The sequence below is a fragment of the Panthera uncia genome (genome assembly GCF_023721935.1).
Source record: "Panthera uncia isolate 11264 chromosome C1 unlocalized genomic scaffold, Puncia_PCG_1.0 HiC_scaffold_3, whole genome shotgun sequence".
NCBI lineage: Eukaryota > Metazoa > Chordata > Mammalia > Carnivora > Felidae > Panthera > Panthera uncia.
In genome coordinates, this window is record NW_026057584.1 from 16,368,935 (window position 1) to 16,381,131 (window position 12,197).

General features: G+C 44.6%; 1 protein-coding gene across 4 annotated transcripts in view; it reads left to right on the top strand.

The window, feature by feature from the left end:
- Positions 1–12,197, top strand: part of EPHA4 (EPH receptor A4) — a 149,587-nt gene that overhangs the window by 49,624 nt on the left and 87,766 nt on the right. The window lies entirely within an intron of this gene.

The following is a 12,197-nucleotide window of genomic DNA, read 5'->3' on the forward strand; positions in this document are numbered from 1 at the left end:
TGACACCTTCCTTGACTGTTTGAAATTCTAATTTTTTACCTCCTTCATGTTTCCTCCACGATGAATATATATAGCATTTGACCTGTGGCACTGGACACTGAAATTCTCAGGTGCTTTGCATGCACGGTGGGTACAACTGACAGTGGCCGAACTGACAGTGGCCGTGTCGAGAGCACACGGGGAGGGTTAAATGAGGTCCCATGTTTAAAGGGCAAGTTGGAGGTGAAGTTGGCTGCTTGAAGTTAGGCAAGTTTCTGGTGGTGCTCAGGAAATTCTAGTGTCCTTCTGACTCTTTGGTCTCCTGTATGCCTTGCCTTTGCAATTCCTTTTTCTCCAATTGCCTTTGAAATCTGGCATTTCTAATTCTTTCCTGAACTCTTTCTGAACCTGCGGCTCTTCCACTCCTGTGAGTTTTGTGTGCTTCCCAGATGTTTGTCACATCTCTGTCTCCAGTCGCACTGACCTCCACACCTGTCTTTCCAGTTGCTTCCTCGACATCTCAACGCAAACATCTCAGAGTCAGTGACCGCCTAACTGACTCCATGCCCTTCCTTCCAAACCTGACTCCTCTTCCCTAAGCCCTGTTTTGGTTATAAATATCTCTACTCTCTCAGGCATTTGGCTTAGAGACCTTCAAACCAATTTCAGTCCAATTTTTGTATATTCTGAGACATCTAATGGGAAGGGAGATACTGCTGTTGGTTTGGTGTTGGAGAGGACTTTTTTCCTTTCCTCATTCAAGGGCAAATTGGAGGTGAAGTTGGCTGCTTGAAGTTAGGCAATAGCTGCTTGATTGACCTTCACAGTAGGAGGTCGCGGTCTGAGGGGATGAGAATAGGGAAGGAATTATTGCAAGATGTCCTTGGGTTAACACTGGGGACCAAGCCACACCTCACTGTGTGTGGAATGACCAGACTCTCACGATCTTTACTTTTCAACCACCTGCAGATACCATTAGGGCTCGTAAAATGCAAACAGATTTTTAAAGAGTCATTGAATACGTAGTAACCTTTTTCATTGTATAATATGTCAGATAATGCATACTGACAGTGCAACTCTCAGAATGTTAGGATGTCATATTATGAAACATGGATGCAAGGGTGATTGGCTTTCTTCCCTTCGTTCGGGCACCAGCACATAGGAAAAAAAAAAAAAAATCAGAGCTTACAGGAACTTTCAAACGTAAGATTTGGGGGAAAGAAATTGAAATTGGAAACCTTGAAGGGCGCCTGGGTGGCTCAGTCGGTTGGGCGTCCGACTTCGGCTCAGGTCATGATTTCACGGTTCGTGGGTTCGAGCCCCGTGTCGGGCTCTGTGCTGCCAGCTTGGAGAGCCTGGAGCCTGCTTCTGATTCTGTGTCTCCCTCTCTCCCTGCCCCTCCCCCACTCATGCTCTGTCTCTCTCTCTCTCTCTCTCTCAAAAATGAATAATAAACATTAAAACATTAAAAAAAAAAGAAACTGAAAACCTTGAAACACTTGAAAAGTGAGTTTCAGATTCATACTTCCTGAAAACACATCTGTTATATTCAGGGTAAGATACTAAGCTCTGTGTGTGTGTGTGTGTGTGTGTGTGTGTGTGTGTGTGATGTGACTATGTCTAGGATAAGTCTTATCCTCTGAGTTTATCAGTTGCTTGCTGGATCATAAGGGAAATAAATGTGCAAATCCGCATAAAGGTGCTGTGTACGCAAAATTAAACTTGAGTTCTGATTCCTGAAAGCAGCAATGCTTAATAGAAGAGGCGATGGCTGGTTTTAGGCTTTGAAGAGAGGTTAAGATTTTCTTATTTGTAAGTGAGTGGGACTGCGTGGACCATTCAAGTAACATCAGACGGTCTGCAGTCTGGTTTGATTGCGTGTAGGATATTTGAGGGACAAATTAGGGCAGGATGTTGGGGCTCTTGGGTTTCTGTACTCTTCTGTTTGACTTTCATGGTATATACAATGGGGCGCGTGAAAGATTTTAAACAGGCTTGTCACCATGAGCGTGAACATTATGTTTTAGTTATTATGTGAAAGGAGTATTGAAAAATTAGCCTTGGGGTGCCTGGGTTGCTCGGTTGAGCGTCCGACTCTTGATGTCCACTTAGGTCATGATCGCATGGGTCGTGGGTTCGAGCCCCACTGTCGGTCTGCATGCTGACAGTGCAGAACCTGCTTAGGATTCTCTCTCTCCCTCTCTCTCTCTGCCCCTTCCCCATGCGCTCCCGTTCTCTCTTTCTCTTTCTTTCAAAATAAATAAACTTAAAAAAATCTATAAAAATTAAGTCAAATTAATGGCCATTAAAGGCAAGGGGAGACGAAACAAAAGAGGTGAGGATAGAGAGAAAAACTGAGAAACGACAGAGGAAGAAACATAATCCTCCAAGAAATGGAAAAGGCATGACTGGGACTCTAGATTGTGCTGGAGGTAACCTGCTTTTGTTTATTCGGACTGTGAGTTTAAAATGTTCCCTTTGCCTTACATTTGAGAGGTTGATTTGGTGGTTCCCCCACTTCGCACAGGTCTTTCAATGTTCTGTTAGCCATAAAACTTGACAAGGCTCCCTTCCTAAGGGACAGTTGTAGGACTAGCTTTGAGTGCCAGCAGGGGTAATACCTTCGGGGACCAGAGTCTCCTGGGGAGGATGCGTTTATAGCCGAACAGAAGAGAGAAGTTCTTTCGGATTAGCCTGGAGAACTGCAGAAAAGGGAATGAGTTTTCTCCATGTCAATTGTCCCTTCCTCTTCTCCTCTTCTCTCTTTCCCTCAGTCTTGCTTTCAGCCACCAGCTGTTTTCCACCTTATAGTGCTCTGGGATTAACTTCAGCTCTGCTGCCCATGACTCAAGGTCCAAACACCCCTTTCCAGAAACAATGCCTTACTTACAGTTACAGTGAGGAAATCTGTGTTACCTTTGTGGCCACAGGACCCGGATAATCTTAGTATTTACTAGTCTCAAAGCACAGATCTTGTTTTGTTATTTTCTACCCCTTTGATGCCTTCACAAATTTATGTAAAACTACATTTACAGGCACCCTAGCTGTTATACTGCACTATGATTTGTTGAAAACATGTGGCTGCTTTGTTAGTAAAGGAACCTTTGCCAAGAGCATTGTGTGTGGGAGAGTGTGACTAACTAGGCAAAGGGACTTATCTCTTATCCTATCTGTCTCAGCTCTCCGGGCTGCCTTTGATATGACTTATTTCTTCCCCCACCAGCCCCAACCCTTCCAGCCTTTCCTGCTATCATTCCTCCCCAAGTTATTCATATCTAAATATTTTCGCTTTTCAGAACTAATCTGTTCTCTGGATTCATTTTCTGTTGGGTGATCTGAACCATGCTTTTCCTACTTCCCTGAGTGACGGGTACTCACAAACAGAGAGCATTAAAATCCTGCCTCCCCTGCTCCTCTGCCCTCTAAGCATTAGCAGCAGCCCTTCTTGCCTTCTCGTGTTAGGATCATCTTGTTCCCCTTTTGGCAACTTTTCAACGGAGCCTGTAATGCTGCGAGGCTGTTTGAGGGGAAATCTCAATCCCAATGGCCAAGAAACACAGAAACAGGAAAGTGAACCCGAAAGGAGCTCTGTAAAGTCACGGCCAAGAGTTAGTTGGACTGGGCTACCTTCTGGGTCCAAACTTCTAGAGGTGATCATCAAAGTTCAGATGCTAAAGAAGCCATTTATTCATCCATCTATTCACTCTATAAACATATACCGAGCTGCTAACATTACAAGCTACTGTCCTCAGTATCAGAGCTCTCATAGTAAACAGGATGGGCATATTGGCTGCCGTTGAGCTCCAGGGGAAGATGTGTTCTATGGGGGAAATGGACAGTAAACCTCTAAATACACAGTTCATTACTTAATTACAGTTGTGCCGAAGGAGGGGGTATAAAGAGGGTCTGTAAGAGAGAGACATTCTCATGGGAAGTTTCCTCATTTCTTTTTTTTTTTTAACTTTTTTAAATTTTATTTTTGAGACAGAGAGAGACAGAGCACGAACGGGGGAGGGGCAGAGAGGGAGACACAGAATCTGAAACAGGCTCCAGGCTCTGAGCTGTCAGCACAGAGCCTGACGCGGGGCTCGAACTCACTGCGAGATCATGACCTGAGCCGAAGTTGGCTGCTTAACCGACTGAGCCACCCAGGCACCCCATCCTCATTTCTTACAAGCTGAAGATACGGACCATTTTACACTGAAGAATAAGGACTGAGTTCCATGACCGTAGGGGCAATCAAGGGAAATGGGCATGAATCGTACTGGATCTGAACAAATCTACTTTGATTTTTCAGCCTTCCTGGTAACCAGCCAGCTAGTCTCCCAATTAGGTCACCAGCAGTTCTGTGCGGAAACAGGAAAGCGAGGTCCTCACTTGCAAAACACCAGCTCACGGCCCATACCAAGAGCTACCGAATGTCAGCTGGGAACCTCATAAACTTCATCTACTTCTGCTGCTGTTGACAGGGTCTTGTCAGCTGCACTCTTGCTTCCGGTTTGAATCACGCTCAGGAATCTGGCCCCTAGGCCGGCGGCTGTCAGTGGGTGCGGTCCTGTGGCCGCCATCGGGGTGTGGCCTGCCGTAAGCCGCCTGAACCCCGGGTCTGGTGACCAGCTCCTAAAGGCTGTTGTGTTAGCAAATGCACGAGGTGCTTGGTAATGAGTGGTGGAAGTGATGGCCCGGTCTGCTCAGGTGGACCTAGACATGACTCATATGGAAGGATGGAGCCAAGGGGAAACTCCAAAGTTCCTCCTTAGGTCATTTGTTTGGTGTCTTAAGTCCACTGCAAGGAACACCTTGTGACCGTGGGGAGAGCGAACTGAGCACCTCCGTGGCTTACTCGGAACCCAGCTATGAAGCCCAGCTCCACTGTCTCTCCCTCCCCTAGGTGACCATCACGTCTCTCTGGCCCCAGTAGCCTCCCTCTGGTCCCTGTTCCACCAGCAGTCAAACGATCTTTTGAACGTTTGCAGCAAACCACGTTGCCGTGTTGAGAACAACCTTGAAACTGTGCGCTGAGTTTACGTCTTATAGTGCGGACCCCCCTGGACTCGGAACTTGGTCTCAGCGCTCTTGAAGCGTTGCCCAGAGACGGTGCTAGTCTTTCCATCCCTCTAATACCCACTCAGCACAGGGCCACCGCAACGTTTTCTTTTTCCTTGAATGCTTCTCCATATAAAGTTTCACATGCGTTGACGCCCGTTTAGCTCAGCGCCCAACTCACTGGTCCCCTATGAAGGGCGGTTCCTCAACACCTGTTCTCAGCCCCTCCCCACCTCACGCTTCCACATCACACGTGTCGTTCTCCTGCTAAGTGACACCCTGCCACTCGAATGTCCGCAGCTGAAAGCACAGACCTTCTCAGTCCTCCTCCTGAGCCAGGCGCGTGTAAGTGATCGACAATATATGGAGACTGAGTGAACCCTGACACCAGAAAGAAAAGACATTTCTTTCCTCCATTCTCTTTTCTTTGACTTTAATAAGTGGCGAAAAGAACACAAGAGACCCTCAGAAATCTCTGCCAAGACAGGTAAAGAGAAGGTTCGCTAAAGAGTTGAGAGTTAGGGGGCGTCCGGGTGGCTCAGTCGATCGAGCATGCGATTCTTGACTTTGGCTCAGGTCGTGATCTCCAGGGGCGTGGGATCGAGCCCCGTGTTGGGCTCCACGCTGGGCTTCGGGCCTGCTTGGGATTTTCTCTCTCTCTCTCTCCCCCTGTGCCGATCTCCTCTGTGCTCTCTCTCTCTCTAAAATGAAGCAAAACGAAACAAAACAAAACAAAACAAAACAAAAAATTAATGAAAAAAAAAGTTTAATGTTATGAATTTATTGGAGGAAAAAAAAAGGTTGTTTGTGTGAGGCAGTAAATCAGACCCTTGCTCCTGGTTCTGTAGCTGGTAAGTGGCAGAGCTTAGATCCGGAGTTCCATGGATGAGCCTGCACCAGTCCCAGAAGGGAGAAGTCTGGTGTCCTTACAAGAAACCAAGGCCCGGGGGTGCCTGGGTGGCTCAGTCAGTTGAGCGTCCGACTTCGGCTCAGGTCATGATCTCGCGGTTCGTGAGTTCGAGCCCCGCCCCCGCGTCGGGTCCTGGGCTGACAGCTCAGAGCCTGGAGCCCGTTTCGGATTCTGTGTCTCCCTCTCTCTCTCTCTGCCCCTCCCCCGCTCATGCTCTGTCTCTCTCGCTCCCAAAAATGAATAAGTGTTAAAAATAAATAAATTTTAAGAAACCGAGGCCCGGAGATCTTAAGCTGGTAAATGTTGGGACCGGGATCCGGGTCTGCTGTCTCCAGAGCCTGGCCTCCTGGCAGGTGTGCTGTCTGCATTCACTTCCTGCACTTCTAGGTAAGCGTGGAGTGGATTCTTGGTTGTGTTTTTGACATACCATGTGTAACCTTGACATAGCCTTGAGGAAAAAGAGCTTCATTTTGTTCATGCAAATGATCATTCACCTGCCAATTCTTTTTAATGCCTTCCTCCCTCCTCCCCCTCCCCCGCCAGGCTGGGGAAGTATTTATGACTTCATCATTCTTTCTTTCTTTTTCTTTTTCTTTTTTTTTTTTTCACCTCCCTTCGAATCCAAGCCTCCTTCAGGATGATTCAGCCTCAGGGCTAGGAAAAAAGTGTTTCATATCCTAATACGTAAAATGCAGGTCCTCTCTTGGTCACAGCTTTCTAGACACAAAAGTGATCTACTTTTGATGGCTGCTTGGAAGGACTTGCTAATGATTTTTCATTGTTTTGTGCTATATAGGAAGGAAGAGTTATTAGCAAAGAGATTAAACCATTTTCGTATACCTAGATGGAGGTCTTGTAAATCGAATCCTAGAAAAAGTTTTCAATTTCCTATGCTGTACGTAGTCATGTTTGAAGGTTGGTTTAGAAGTTTGTTTTGGATGAGTAAAGGTTTTTGTACATCTGAGATGAGTTTAGTTTATGTTAGTGACAGACGTGGTTCTTTCGTGTTTGATAATCAGCGTGATTTGTCCTCCATATTTCTTCAAATGGGTCACCATTCACTTTCCTCCCATCTGTATTTTACAAAGGAGGGGAAGTTCTACTTTTTCTTCCTTCATGACCCAACCCTGTGGGAACATGTCAGCATCATGGTCTCATTTTTGTTTGTATTAATTGTATTAATATCAATTTTCATCACGGTTGCTCACGTTTGATATCTGGGAGGAGACACAGACGCATGAGCAGATTATGACTTGGTATTTCCCCTGACATCCCTCTTTGTGATTTATAATTTATAACTGGGAAAGATTTACCGACCAAACTGATAATCCTTCCCAGCAAAAGATAAACACACTTGTTAAATCATCAGTGGAAGTCAGATGCACTTGAAAGGGACGAAGAATTCACCTGCAAGCACTTTTGGCATCTTGCTCTTTCCCACGGATCCAGACTGATGACAGAGAAGGCTGAGGCTGCCAAAGCACTTTCCCCAGGAGCACCTCCCAGAGCCCCTGGGGGGTGGGACCAGCCCGACCTGCCCTGCCATCCTGAGGATCTAGAGATCAGCCCTTTGTGCTTTACCACAGGAGATTGAATGAAGGCACGGATGTGTGTGTCCTAGTGCTGTGGATCTGTGGAGTCCAGATCCGTGAATGCCCAGGTCCCCTGACCCCATCTTGTTCATGTGGTTCTTTAGGAAGCTCACCTGTAAGCCCCCAACAAGGTACCAGGCCATCCTTGTCCAGGCAGGTGCACGTGGGCTCTCCATGTCACCCTGCACATTCCTGCTAGCAATTGAAACTGATTTCTCAGGACGCGGGTCTGTCGACCGGATGTCTTCAGAAGGCATTGAATAGATGATCAAATGCTCCCCGCCTGCATGAGTGTAACTGAGTCAGTGGGAGAGAATGCGTGGGTTATACACTATTTTGTATAGTAGCAAACGCATCACTGTTATCTCATGTCTGGTTCTCCGGTTCTTGCTCTCATCTCTTAGATGGCTACTATACTGCACCAAAAACAGACGGTGCAGATTCCCCATAAATTTCACTTGGTCTAGACTAGCACTCTTCTGGGAGCTCCTTGGGAATTTTTATTTTGTTCTCCTCAGACATAAGCAGTGTCGGAATGGTCAAACACATAGAATATTAAATGTTGGCCGATAGTTCTGAGAAATCATTAATCCACTACCTGCAGTGCCAAAAGCAGACGTTTAACCTGATCGTATCCGTTACACATGAATCACTCTCTTTTTATTAGGAGTACTCAGAATTTGAAAATTCTCTTTCAAAAATTCCCAATCATGTTCAAAAGGCAAACAGCACAGGAACTCACGATCAAAACCCTCAGCAGAGCATCGTGAATGCGTTGCTAATAACTGACATGGGGGAAGTCAGTCTTTTAAAGCTATTTTTTGTGTTGCTGTTTTTGAGATCCTCAGGCCCCATCAACATAACAAAAAGGAAGAAGGGGCGCCAAGCAGTTATTACTGTGCTGTTATCCCCGCGGCGTAAATCATGATTTGTGACAACCCGGGCTGTAAAGTCGTTGCGGTGACAATGACGAGCAACGCTGCTGGAGTTAATCAAATAATTATTTAACACGTGTTTCTCTTGATCTGGCCCTGCCTTCAGACCATATTTCATTCTTTCCCAGTCTTCTTTACCACCTTGACTTTTAAATGCAGCAAATGAGCACGTATAGGATGTACGTGGAGTTAATGAGGAAACCACTTCTGTCTCCAGTCGGGCTCTGAGCTCCCTAAAAAGAGAGTCCTTGTCGCAGTCAGCTTACTGGATGCCGGAGCACCCGCTGCGGTTGGCAGTCACTGTCCTTTTTGAACTTCTGGGGTAGCTTCCTGGCTTAAACTCTTTCGGAGTATTCCACACAGGCGTCGCTTACTCTTTCAGATGCCATTTTTCTACTCCATTCCTTCCACAAGCAGATGGCCCGGGTTAGGTGCATAGGGAAGGACCCCATAGTAGTCTGCAGGCACTTCTGCTAGAGAACATTCCTTAAGATGTGAGGGTGAGCAGGGGCGCCTGGGCAGCTCAGTCGGTTGAGCGAACGACTTTGGCTCAGGTCGTGATCTCACGGTCGGTGGGTTCGAGCCCCGAGTCGGGCTCTGTGCTGGCAGCTCAGAGCCTGGAGCCTGTTTCCAGTTCTGTGTCTCCCCCTCTCTCTGCCCCTCCCCCATGCACACTCTGTCTCTCTCTGTCTCTTGAAAATAAATAAATGTTAAAAAAAAAAAAAAAGATGTGAGGGTGAGCAGTGGTCTGTTCTGTTCCTGAAGGCAAAAGCTTCACATTTCTCTCAACTTTTATTTTTTATTTTTTATGAAATACATCGTATTTTCTTTTATTTGTGCTTTAGTATTTTTTTTTTAATTTGTCTTTATTTTTGAGAGAGAGAGAACAAGAGAAAAACAGCACGAGTGGGGGAGAGGCAGAGAAATAGGGAGGCAAAGAATCTGAAGCAGGCTCCAGGCTCTGAGAGCCTGACGTGGGCTCGAACTCACAGACCGCGAGATCATGACCTGAGCCGAAGTCAGACGTTTAACTGACGGAGCCACCCAGGTGCCCCTTCTGTCACCTTTTAGAGCCTAGTACGTGTTCCATAAATATTCACTATCGTTATTACAGTTACTGTTACTCTGTAAAGGTTTAATAAATGTTTGCTAAAACATGAGTGGCCAAGTGAACAAATAAATGCACATGCCTCCTAGTGGGGCAGCTTTCTACATGTTGATGCTAATCACACAGACTCAGTATTAAATTCAGATGCGGTAGTGTTAGGTGTGGAAGATAAGACAGCTGCTTCCTTTATTCAGTGCCTTGACCTGGTATCTGTAATCAGTGGATATGTAATGAGCCACCACCAGTCTTTATGGACCCAAATATCAAAGGGCGAAAGAGACAATAGCAACTCATCAAAAAACCTGGCCCTCTCTGAAATGTCACGGGTAATCAAGTTCCATGTTAATGGCTTTAGATATGGATAGTACATCACTCTGAGTGATGTACTATCCACGGTGAGGATTGATAGTTTATATGGCAGGACTTAATCGAAATCTTTCCAAAGTATTCCCTTCAATTTTCAGTAATTTATGTTCAAATTCAAGGCAGAGATTAGGTGTTTTTAAAAACATGATTAAACGCTTTTTGCCTTTAGCTCATCTTAAAGTATTGTTTGTTCTTGATCGTCTTTCTTTATACGGTGGTCATTTGTGTTTTTAGTAACCATCTGTTTCCTTTCTTCATACAGATTTTAACATATTAGAAAAGCCGATAAGCTTACATTTTGTCATAATCTTAAAATATTTTTAAGTCATTCAATTAAGTTCTGCTCCATATACGTGAACATTATGTCTTCAAATAGAATAGATAAATCAAAAACAAATATCAAATTAACATTTCTTCAATCTTGAAGTTTACTTACGAAAGTCATGGTCGTGGATATGTGAAATTTAGGTATGAGATAAAGGGAAAAAATACAGAATTTGGAGAGTTTAGGGATTAGATTGCTTCCCTGAATTAATTGTTTTTCAAGTCTATGTTAAAATCCCTTACTTTTTTTTTCACATAGAAAATTTTCAGTGCCGTATGCGGAAGAAGAAGAACAAGGCTTAGAGTAAGTGTAGGGAATCTTTTATCTAACAAACTACACATTAAAAAAGAAATTATTCGGGGTGCCTTGGTAGCTCAGTTGGTTAAGCATCCGACTTCAGCTCAGGTCATGATCTCATGGTTGGTGGGTTCAAGCCCCGCGTTGGGCTTTGTGCTGAGCCTGGAGCCTGGAACCTGCTTCGGATTCTGTGTGTGTCTCTCTCTCTGCCCCTCCCCCACTCATGCTCTGTTTCTGTCTCAAAAATAAATAAACATTAAAAAAAGAAATTATTGCAATTCCAGTAATAATCACAAATAGTAATTTGCTGTGCTGCTTTCTACTTTGAAATTGTCATCCCTTATCAAGCCGATGTAATTTGTTTCTAACAGTGCTCTATCGTGATCCATTACAAATTCATAGTAACTCTATCTTAGAATTGTCCTGATTCAATAAATAAAAGTTTCTAACGGCACTGTAATCAAACCTGGTAGCAACCTCGGGGTTTTTAGAACAAACAGAATAGATTATGTCTTTTTCAAAAGTCCCAAAGCCGCCCTTCACTTTATCTATCAGTCAAGTAACTTACATCTGTATTTGGAAGCCTGATTGCCTTTGTTGGAGCCTTTAAAAATTCCCCCACGAGGGAGAGCCCCAGGCGTACCAGCCGAAAGTTGCAGGTACAGAGATGACAGCCAGAAATCTTCATTCCCATCACTAACTTTACACAATAAGGAGGAGGGTTGTGTAGAGTTTCTGACAATGCAATGAGGTCTTGTCAACGTGCGGAGTCTGCTAATTAATTCCATGTTTAATTGAACTGTGTCTACTTTGGACCTTCTGTTGTTCAAGTGGACTCCCTCCAAATTCACCAAAAGAGAAATAGCTCCTTCCATAATTAGATTGTCTATTTCCCAGGCAAGCAGGGAAAATAATAAGTTATTTCTCCACTGCATTCTTCCTGTTTATGTTCAATAATTTTTTATGGAGTTAATTTAAATTGAGCAAGCTTTATGTGAACTTCCTTCCAGAGGATTTACTGCATCTTACGTGAAACCCGTCTACATCTGACATTTTAGAATTACCCACCTATTTATGAGATTATACTGCATTCTCTTCTTGAAAGAGCAACTCGATTTTCAGCATAGATTTTTCGTTCATTGTTTTTTCCCTCCATCTGTTTTTATGAAAGCTAGCTCCCAAGTCAGAGTGGAAACAATAGAAGGAGATGGAATGGAGAGAATGGGACAGGATTGTGGCTAGCTAGAAGAGAAGGTCTGGATCATAAACTATCAGTGGAAAGAAGAAACCTTGAATCCCCTCCCCCACCCCACCCCCACCCCCCACCAGTAATCTATTTCATTCTAAAAATATGTTTACATATTTTTAATACAAAAGAAATTTTTACCTGATACCTGCAGTCACTAAATGAGCTGCAGATGCTATGAACTGGAACTCACTCTAAAGTTTTCTATATCACGTTAGCAGGGGAAATGAAACAATTACGAGTAAGTTATCTTGCGATGATTTAGAAATTGTGTCCAGGACTATGTAAAATACGTGGGTTATCCACACTCTCCTCAGTTGCAGGCCAGCCACATAACACTGCAGCCCTAACAAATCACCCTTTTAATGAGTAGCTAATACAGGCCAGACACCA